The 9,473-nt window shown below is 44.1% G+C and overlaps 1 pseudogene; it reads left to right on the top strand.

The window, feature by feature from the left end:
- The first annotated feature begins 331 nt into the window (after positions 1-331).
- LOC8053186 lies at positions 332-4,887 on the top strand (annotated as a pseudogene).
- Positions 4,888-9,473: the final 4,586 nt, after the last annotated feature.

Raw genomic sequence — 9,473 nt, 5'->3', positions numbered from 1 at the left:
GCGACGGGTCAAGATACGTGTACACGCTTTGAGCGCGCATCCAATTAAAATGGCGTAATAGAACCGTCTCTTTTCGTCCTCACTGTAACACTGCGCCAATGAAAAGGGCGAACGAACAGGCACAAAGACTGTGTTAATGGCATGAACACTGTGGTGTCTAGAAAGACATTCAGCCGTAGTGCGACCACAGCGAGGAAATCTAGTGAACAGAATAGCAGAAAACCTACGTGAAGGTCAGTTATGGTTGCATTTATGCAAAGCTGCATAAGAGTGACTTGTACATTTGCTGTTGTCATCTTTCCTACCGCAGAATTCCGGCCCCTAGAAGATAATGAAAGCGCAGAGGTCAGGCCACCTGTTGCTGCTCTCCTGTGTGGCACTCACGGCTGCGGCTTACGCTAGCCACGACGGGGAGGGACCCGTCGTACAAACGACGGCCGGCCGTGTGAGGGGATTCCGTCAGCAGCTAAATGGCAAAGTTGTCAATTCGTTCACCGGCATTCGGTACGGCAAGGCCCCAGTCGGAGCACTTCGTTTCCGGGAGCCGGAGCCCGCGGAGCCGTGGACCGATGTTGCGGATGCCTTCGACCGGCTCCAGTGTGCATCCAGTTCGACACTTACACAAGAATGCTGTCAAGACCGCAGGGTGAAATTCAGCACAATGTTTTTTCGTTTTGATTTAAGTGGAAAACAAAATCTGCGCCCTTGGTTGCCTTCTGCTTTCTTGCTTGAAAGCAAAGCTCTAGTATACATCAATATTATCAAGTAAAAAATAAATTACACGAATGTGTTACAAGCAAAACGATAAACAACTTTGTCTCCTCACCACACAATAGGGTCCGGTGACTCGTAGAACCTAGTCCATTTACGTACGAGTTAGAAACAAAGTGTTATATAGCTCAGCTCAAAGGAGTGATCTAATATTTACATTAAAGCAGTGTACCACGTGTCTTGTAAATGGCTCGTGCCTGAACCTCGCGGCCTTAAGCTTTTGAATGTGACCCATAGAAGGACATGAGAAGTGTGATGCACACCTATCTAAGCAAACGAAGAGGATAAAACTGCTAAAAGAACTAAATTTGGCGGCCTGCCACAAAGTGATCAGTGACCATAATCTAATGATATATATATATATATATATATATATATATATATATATATATATATATATATATATATATATATATATATATATATATATATATATATATATATATATATATATATATATATATATATATATATATATATATATATATATATATATATATATATATATATATATATATACACAACGGACATGGTGGCGGGAGGCCGAAGGCGTGGGTATATAACTGAGACGAAAAAACCCTTAGTGAAGACAGCAACAACGGACGATTTAATCTTCGACGTTTCGGCCGGAGTCTGGCCTTCGTCAGGTGGAACTTTTACAGATGAACGCGGGTGGTATTTATACAATGCTACGATCGAGTCCAAATTTCGGCGGGTTGACGGTAGGAGCTTTCGCGAGAGAAAAGCGTAGGGCAGTTCTTATCCAGGTGAGAACTGCCCTTCGCAGTTCTTACCCGGATACGAACTGTCCTAAGCTTCTCTCTCACGAAAGCTCCTACCGTCAACCCGCCAAAATTTGGACTCGACCGTAGCATTGTATAAATACCACCCGCGTTCATCTGTAAAAGTTCTTCCTGACGAAGGCCGGACTCCGGCCGAAACGTCGAAGATTAAAACGTCCGTTGTTGCTGTTTTCAATAAGGGTTTTTTCTTCTCCGTTATATATATATATAGAGAGAGAGAGAGAAAGAGAGAGAGAGAGAAAGAGTGCTTGAAGCGTCCAACAGAACTCAAACGTCACACCAAATGGAAGATATCGAAAGAGATTGCAGTTTGAAAGAAACGGTGGTTATGAATTTTATGAAACTATAAAAGAACTGGCACTTAACGCAGTGGCTTCAGATGAGTTCTGATGAGACGAAAGTTTGAAGTAACAGTAATTGAAATTCAAATTTAACTCATCTTGGAGCCGGATTAAAAGTTTAGGCTGAAGTGGTAATTTATAATCCGAAAGAGGGTTCAACCAAAAAGGGATCATTCTTATAGCAATCATATTATCCGTGTGGCTTGATCTTAAATCTCTTTGCAGGAATTAACTTTCAGACCGAAGACTGTTTGTTCCTAAACATCTGGAGCCCGGCAAGAAACAACAGTGCTTCGGACCTGGCAGTTATGGTGTGGATCCATGGTGGCGCATTCCGTTTGGGCTCGTCTTCTCTTAGTATATATGACGGTGCACTTCTGGCAGCTTACGGCGATGTCGTAGTTGTTTCGATGAACTATAGACTGGGAGCCTTGGGGTTCTTGTACGGAGGCACGGAAGATGTCCCTGGAAATCAGGGGCATCTGGATCAGTTGCTGGCGTTGCATTGGGTAAGGGACAACATAGCCGCTTTCGGAGGAGATCAAGGGAGAGTTACACTTTTCGGTGAAAGCGCAGGGTCGATGTCCGTAGATTTCCACCTGTCGTCACCGGTCTCCAGAGCCCTTTTTCAAAGGGCCATTATGCAAAGCGGAGCTATGTGCACTCATTCGGATCACGCCAGTGACCCGAGGCTACTCACGAAAGTAAAAAAGATGGCAATGTATCTTAATTGCACGAATTCATCTGAGCCCGAAACTGGTCTCCCAGAGAATGTCATTGAGTGCTTGCGACGGGCTGATCCCTTGCATATTAGAGTAGCAGAAGGGTTAGTTTGTCCCGGTGCGTTGTGCTTCGTGACAGTCTTTGGTGTGCCCTCCCTAGGAAATGAACCCTGTAGGGCAGAGTATCAAGGAAGTAAGGATATATTAATTGGTCACGTGGTTAACGAAGGTGGATTCTTTGTCCGACGATCCTTTCCGGAGGTGTTCCATGCTGGCTCGCCGAAGAATTTGACGAAAATTGAGACGCTCCTTTTACTGGCGCCTTTGCTCTCGCCTCCGAGTCCCCAGCTTTTAGACGAGCTTCATAACATTTATACACAAGACCTCGGAGACACCGACTATGAAAAGCTCAGACGAGCGGTTCAGGTTGCTTGGGGCGACAATGTCATAACATGCTCGTCAAAAGAAGCTTCAATGAGGTTAGCAAGTAATACAGATTATTCAGTCTTCTATTACATATTAAACCACACGTCTTCGAGTTCGCCCCAGAAACCCTGGTACGGGATGTCGCACGTCGAAGACGTTCTGCACGTCTTTGGAAGACCAGTTGTGGAAAAGGCGTCTTCCGATGACCAGAACTACAGCAAAAAATTGATGGGATTGTGGACTTCATTCGCTAAGCATGGGTAAGTGAAAACTGCATTCTTCTCTTCTGTATTTGAAATTGCATTTACACAGATTCGATGCCTCAATCCTTTCAGATCTCACAGGGAAGGCACTATAGATATTCCCCCTTCCCTTTTCCCATGAAGAGTAGCTAGAACGGACGAAGACCCCAGATTAACATTTTTGTGAAAGGACATTAAGTGCGCAGGCGAGCTGGTGGTAGCTAATCATACTGTTTAACACCTAAAACTGTGGAGCAGAAAACAAAAAACACTTCTAGTCGAAGGAAAAGACACAGAAGGGAACGGCTCAAACTCGGCTAACTGGTTTATTTCTCAAGCATCTTATACATATCCCCACAACTACTGTCAACCACCTTCTATGCTGATATTTACTTTGTTGAAAGCACTTTCATATTCAAGGAACATACAGGTTCAGAAGAGAACAAACGGTCCAACCCACAATACCATCATAGTCAAGAACCTTCTTCGCAAAAGTAGGTTGACAATGATGGTATCGCGGATTGAACAGTTTGTTCAATTGTGAATGTGTATGTTCTTTGTATCTGAAAATGTTTCCAACAAAGGAAATATCTGCGTAGAAGTTGGTTGAGAGTGCCTGTGTGGGTATATAGGATGCTTGAGAAATGAATCAGAGCTGATTTGAGACGTTTCCTTCTGTGTGTTTTCCTTCGACTAAACTTTTTTTTTGCCTTTTCTGCAGCGCAGCGTCAGGTGTGAAACGAAATAAATAACTGTTGTGTCTTTATAGCTTAGCGCAGATGTGGAAATAATTCAAAATCAGTAAATAACGACATGACAAGTTAGAATGAATTAAAAACACAACGGAGAAATGAGGACGTCTTCGATTGGGTTTGCTGTTTTTTTTTTATTTTACCTTGTCGCTTTTTATTTCTTTTGCATTATTTTTACTTTCTTTTAGGTGTAGTTTATAGTCATGATCAAAAATCATATTTAAAGTACCCTGGAATTTTTAAAAGTTCAAGGTGGTAAGTTTTTAGCATGCTAAACGTTCTCAAGCCATACATTCGTTAGCCTCACCAAAAAGGTCTGACTAGGGTTACAAGGTTCATAAGATTGAGGAAAATACACACACCTCCCATCCGGGAGATCTAAATCCTCTCCAGGGCATGAAAATCTTCTCCTGATTTTCTTGCACGGGATTGATGCTATCTTGATCCGTGATATTATTCATGCGGACGTACATCTGTGTTTGGCTGCAGGTCCCATTGCGCGCCACATGTGATCCGTACACAATGATCTAACAGTGTGAACTTGATTAAACACATACCACGTGATATCTGCCGACTATATTTGTACAAGTGTCATGGCTTAAGTATAAATAGTCTTCAAATACTTTTGTTTCCACAGAAAGAAGCATCTCGTGGAGGCGTACCAATGGCCCCAGCTTTTGCCCGGTAACCTCGCTGCCCTGAAGATCACGAACAGAGAGCCAGAGCGGACCGTGCTCAATTTTGGAGACCGCTGCCGTTTCTGGAATCGACTGTATCACAGCCAGCTTGGTCTCTCGCAAAGCTTGAGAGACGTGTCGGTCGGCTTATAAACAACGCCAAGTTGTGCGCGAAAAAAAAAATACAGTGTTCAAATGCCCCCAATTATATTAGAAGACTCCGTGTTGTCCCTCGATTGCAACCTTCTTCCCTCGAAAATGTTCACGAAGGAGTTCCGCCGAAATGTTTACTTTTAAGGATAAAGTAAACAGGCATCCGAAGTGTGTGGTGATGAGGTAAAGAAAAATATATGTTATTAGTGCGTATGCACCCGGGCAAACTTGCACTTTTTAATGACTTTTTTATCAAGTAAGGATTGGCGCCCTTCTAATTTCCTCTAATTTTACTAAACTAGAGAATATATTGCGATAATGGTTTATCGATGCTATTCGAGTTCGTCAAACGGACACAGGTACGTTTAGAGTGGCAGTGTTTCTGCCTGGCCTGTTAAAAGTGTCCGTGCCAACGAGGCAGAGGGTCTCAGAGCGATAAACTGACAGCTAAGAATGATCCCCAACGGGCCGCTCCATTTTTCATATTTTTGATCACTAGACACGTGACTTTATAGTTTGACGTCTAGAATTTAACAAAGTACCACGCAAAGATAATTTTTTATTGACCCTCAATAACAGTACCGAAGAGGTAAGTTATGTCTCGTTTGTTTTAGGTCCCAATGTGCTTTTACGGCAAAGGACAGCTTCGCAATGCCTCCTCTCGATGCCGTCAGCCGCGCTGCTCTATTTTCGGTTTTTACCGGCGCTAGACACTAGTTTCTGGGGCTAACAGTGTTGAAAATGGTTTATCGTGCTTTTTATAGCAATCGCAATACAAATCTCGGCTCAGTTTTGAGTAAAAGCCTGAGGATTTGGTACGGACACGTGTGTAGTGGACGAAATTGTACAACATGGCGGCAGCCATGGAAGGTGGGGGGGGGGGGGGGGGGGTCACTTTTGTTTGGCGAACGAAATACTAGTTTATCGCTCTAAGCCCCTCTACCTCGTTGCTTTCTGCAGAGTGTTTTTGGGAGCTTCGTAGTGAACGTAAAAAAGGGAATAACGAGACATAATATCGAAAATGCTCGCCGTAGAACAACGACACTTCGCCGTTGTGCGATGTAGTTCTCTGTGTTTGAGGTTGTCCGTGAGGATAGAAACTTCATCGTTTTAAGAAACTTTAAAGCCTTGAGGCCTGCTCACATTTACATCACAGCGTTAACTGAGTGCTGGAAACACACAACTGACCTTGTGCTACGTTAATGCTGTGCCAGTGCTCCGCAGCATGTCACCCCGCATTTACCTCCTTTCACAGTCAAATGCAGCGCTAACTCAGCTCTGAATCAGTGCTGACAATAGTGTTGATGCAGCGCTGACCTTCGGTTGTCTCTGCGTTGAGATGCCTGTAGAAACCAGCTTCTCATTAAAATTTTTTTTTTCCTCTGTTGTTGTGCTTTGTATTGAAATTTATGCGAACTCTGGAGGTAATTATTAAGATGGGAAATAAACTCATTCAAACGAGGGAAAGTATTCAAATCTTGGGGTGGTACTTGTCTCTTCTTTGAAATGAAAACTGCGCATGAAAGCGCTAAGCTAAAAATCAATTAAAAAACGCTTCGGTATTTCGTATAAAGCTTGGTTAAAATTCGACAAACCTTGTATACTAGAACGCCTCAGAACTTTTTACAGTCACCTTTATTACTGTAAAATTTTTAAAAATCGGTTATTAAAACTAGTAAGTTTCAACAAATATGGTGTACTACAAAAACGAGCAATGATAGATTTTGCAAATTTAGTTTCATAATGAGCAGTGGTAATGTTAGCCAGTGAGGATAATGCTATTTAATTTGCCCCGGTTCTTTAAATGAAGCACCATGCTTTTTCAATTGCGATACAAAATTTTTGCCCCATCCACAGTTAGCCTGTTTGAATTCCGTCCGATGTGTTCGAAATCTAAGAGAGGCCTATTGCGCAGCAGGGGACCTATAACCGAGGTTACGGTTACTGCATTTTCTAGGCTATCGTGCACAAACTACACACGTTTAAAAGTTGAAATTTTACGTGGTACGCACAGGGGCAAACTTTACAGGGATTGGGACCTTTTTTTAGATTGTTCACTTTGAGGCATTTTGTGGATGGCAGATTATGCTAATGACGCTTTTTTCGTGAAAGGTGTCTTTCTGTGCGCTAAGGAAGCAAGAGTGTTTGAGGTGTGTTGTGTATGAGACCCTTTTACCTGTGGACTGTACATCGAGTATGGACTATCCATCGGATGTCGACTATCTGAGGAAAAACCTTTCTCCCTGCCGACTCTACACCGAATACCAACTATAGTCCGAAAAATACGGCACGTATCAAATATCATTTAGATGGTCAAACCTCATCCCCAATACTTCGGGGGGGGGGGGGGGGGGGGGGGGGGGTGCTAGACGGGCTTCGGTGGCGGAACACGTAAAGCCCCCAATTTCACTTTAGCCTTCCTTTCAGGTGTATCGTCAAAATCAAGCAGGTTTACTATACCCGAAGTAAATTTTCTCCGGCAATGCTGTCAAAGGTACAGCCATGCGTGCCCTCTCCCAGACTGAACGCCGATTTAAGCTTTGCGCGTACTTTTCTTCTCTAAAATTCAAAACTAAGAAAGGGTCGAATGAATTCAACCCTTTAAATTCAAAGGGTTGAATTGAAAGGAGCGGGGAACGTTTGGCGAAAAACGATGGAACTATTATGAATTTTCAATTAGTAAAAAGAACGAAAAAAAAAATGAAAGCCATTTACAACTCCCTGTAACGCCGAATTAGAGCGCAGCTCTTGAGGAGGAGGAGGGAAGCCCTACTGAAAAAAACCATTTGGCGCCTATATGAAAATAAACGGGTCCATACCGGTAACAGTTTAACCATACCGGTCACCAGTTTGTCAAAGGGGTCGCCCGTATGGCTCAAAAGGGTCTCCCGTATGAGCCATAACGCTCACCTATTTGGACAAACAGGTCACTCCTTTGTCAAACGGGTCGCTCGTTGGGCAAATGGGTCGCTCGTCTGGGCAAATGGGCGACTCGTTTGGGCAAAGTTGTCGCACGTTTGCTCAAACCGGTGACCATGTTGCAAACTGTACCGGTTTAATCAAACGGCTCTCAGGAGCCCGTTTGATACTGAACGTACAGATCAGCGGCGTGGGCACGCCTAGCGTTTCATCCGTGGCAGCCAATGTTTCCGGAAGGCTGGGAGCGCCGGTTCATCGATTTCAGATCGTCCGCGTAATGCAAGTAATTAAATTTATATTTCAATTGCGCTGATGTTCGCTTATATTGCAACTAAAAATAACACCTTTTTTTGTTGTTGTTTTACGTAAACGCGGGGCGTCGGTGAGCCGATATTTTTGACAGAACTTTAAAACTTTGTCCATCTTTGTTGCCTCAATTTACTTATTCAGCTCGAATCTCTCTCGCAGAAGACGCGACCGCGTGAAAGAATGTACGTCTAGACTCCGTTTCACTTTAATTCAAGACGCAGCGAAGGTAGCACGCGTACACGCGGTTGCAAGAACATCGAGCATTGCGAGAGCACGCCCGCCGTTGCAGCAGTCAAACTAGTACTTTCTTCGCTCGGGCGCAAGCCGGGCTTCTGGCCGCCCCGCCGCCATTTCCAAGGTTCGAGCGTGCTAAAATGCGCGCGCGCGTGTTTTTTTTTTCTTTTGAGGTTACAAAAACACATCTCATTGGAATGCCTGGGGAGAGGGAGAGGGGCCGTCCCTGTGGTCCTCGCCACCTCCCTCCTCTCTTGTCACCCATCACGTGACCTGCAGCCGCGCGCGAGCTACACGCTGATAAGCGCCGAGATCCGGAAGGGTGCGCCGAGCTGCCGCTTTTTTTTTTTTGTCTGCTTGTTGTCAGTTCCAGCTCGACCTTCGCGCGTCCACCTGCTTCGACCTGTCGCCTAACGCCGCGGTCTTATTAGGATGTCTCTCGACAACGTATTGGATGTGCACGAAAGCTATCAGTGTTCGAAAAGTCCTACGCCTATATCGGCAACAAGCGATTCTTCAAAGAAGTCAGGAAATCTTGCGGTTTGGTTGGGTTCGGCAACTGACAGCTTGTGCGCCACATCGTGTTGAAACTTCCAAGAAGCCGTTCTCTCTCATTTGTGTTTGTGTGGTTGTCCTGCTTTGACCGTGTCGACAAATATCGCGGATTAAATCTTTCAAGTCCGCTATTTTTATGGTAAGTGCACTGCAACCTTACTTCTTGGCAACGATTGACCGTTCTTCTGCTCGTACTCTTCCAGATTATCTATATAATTATGCAGCCACTATTATCGCGGCAGCCGGGCGAATAATTTCCCGAAAGTCTACCTTCATAGTCTAGAATTACCTCGGTTCTTGTTTGGTTTGCTATCTTCTCAGTTGTATAAAAGCTTAGAGTGCCTCTCACATTTCACAGATCGCTTGCACGTTTGTACTTGTCTACAGAAGACGTAATAAACTTTGAGGAGAATTGAAAACAATCTTTTGTGTCTGTTTTCCTGTCCATTTGCAAGCGCCTACGCGAGCACATTTGTTCTACGTGTTTCCTTCATGTTATAAATAGGTTTATGACTTTCGGAACGTCTTAAATAAGTTTAAGATAACCAACCTATCAGACGATCCCCGTT

Source organism: Ixodes scapularis, unplaced genomic scaffold, assembly GCF_016920785.2.
Source record: "Ixodes scapularis isolate PalLabHiFi unplaced genomic scaffold, ASM1692078v2 PGA_scaffold0__279_contigs__length_252992795, whole genome shotgun sequence".
NCBI classification, from domain to species: domain Eukaryota; kingdom Metazoa; phylum Arthropoda; class Arachnida; order Ixodida; family Ixodidae; genus Ixodes; species Ixodes scapularis.
The sequence above is the reverse complement of the archived record's forward strand: the minus strand, read 5'-3'. Positions and strand labels throughout refer to the sequence as shown.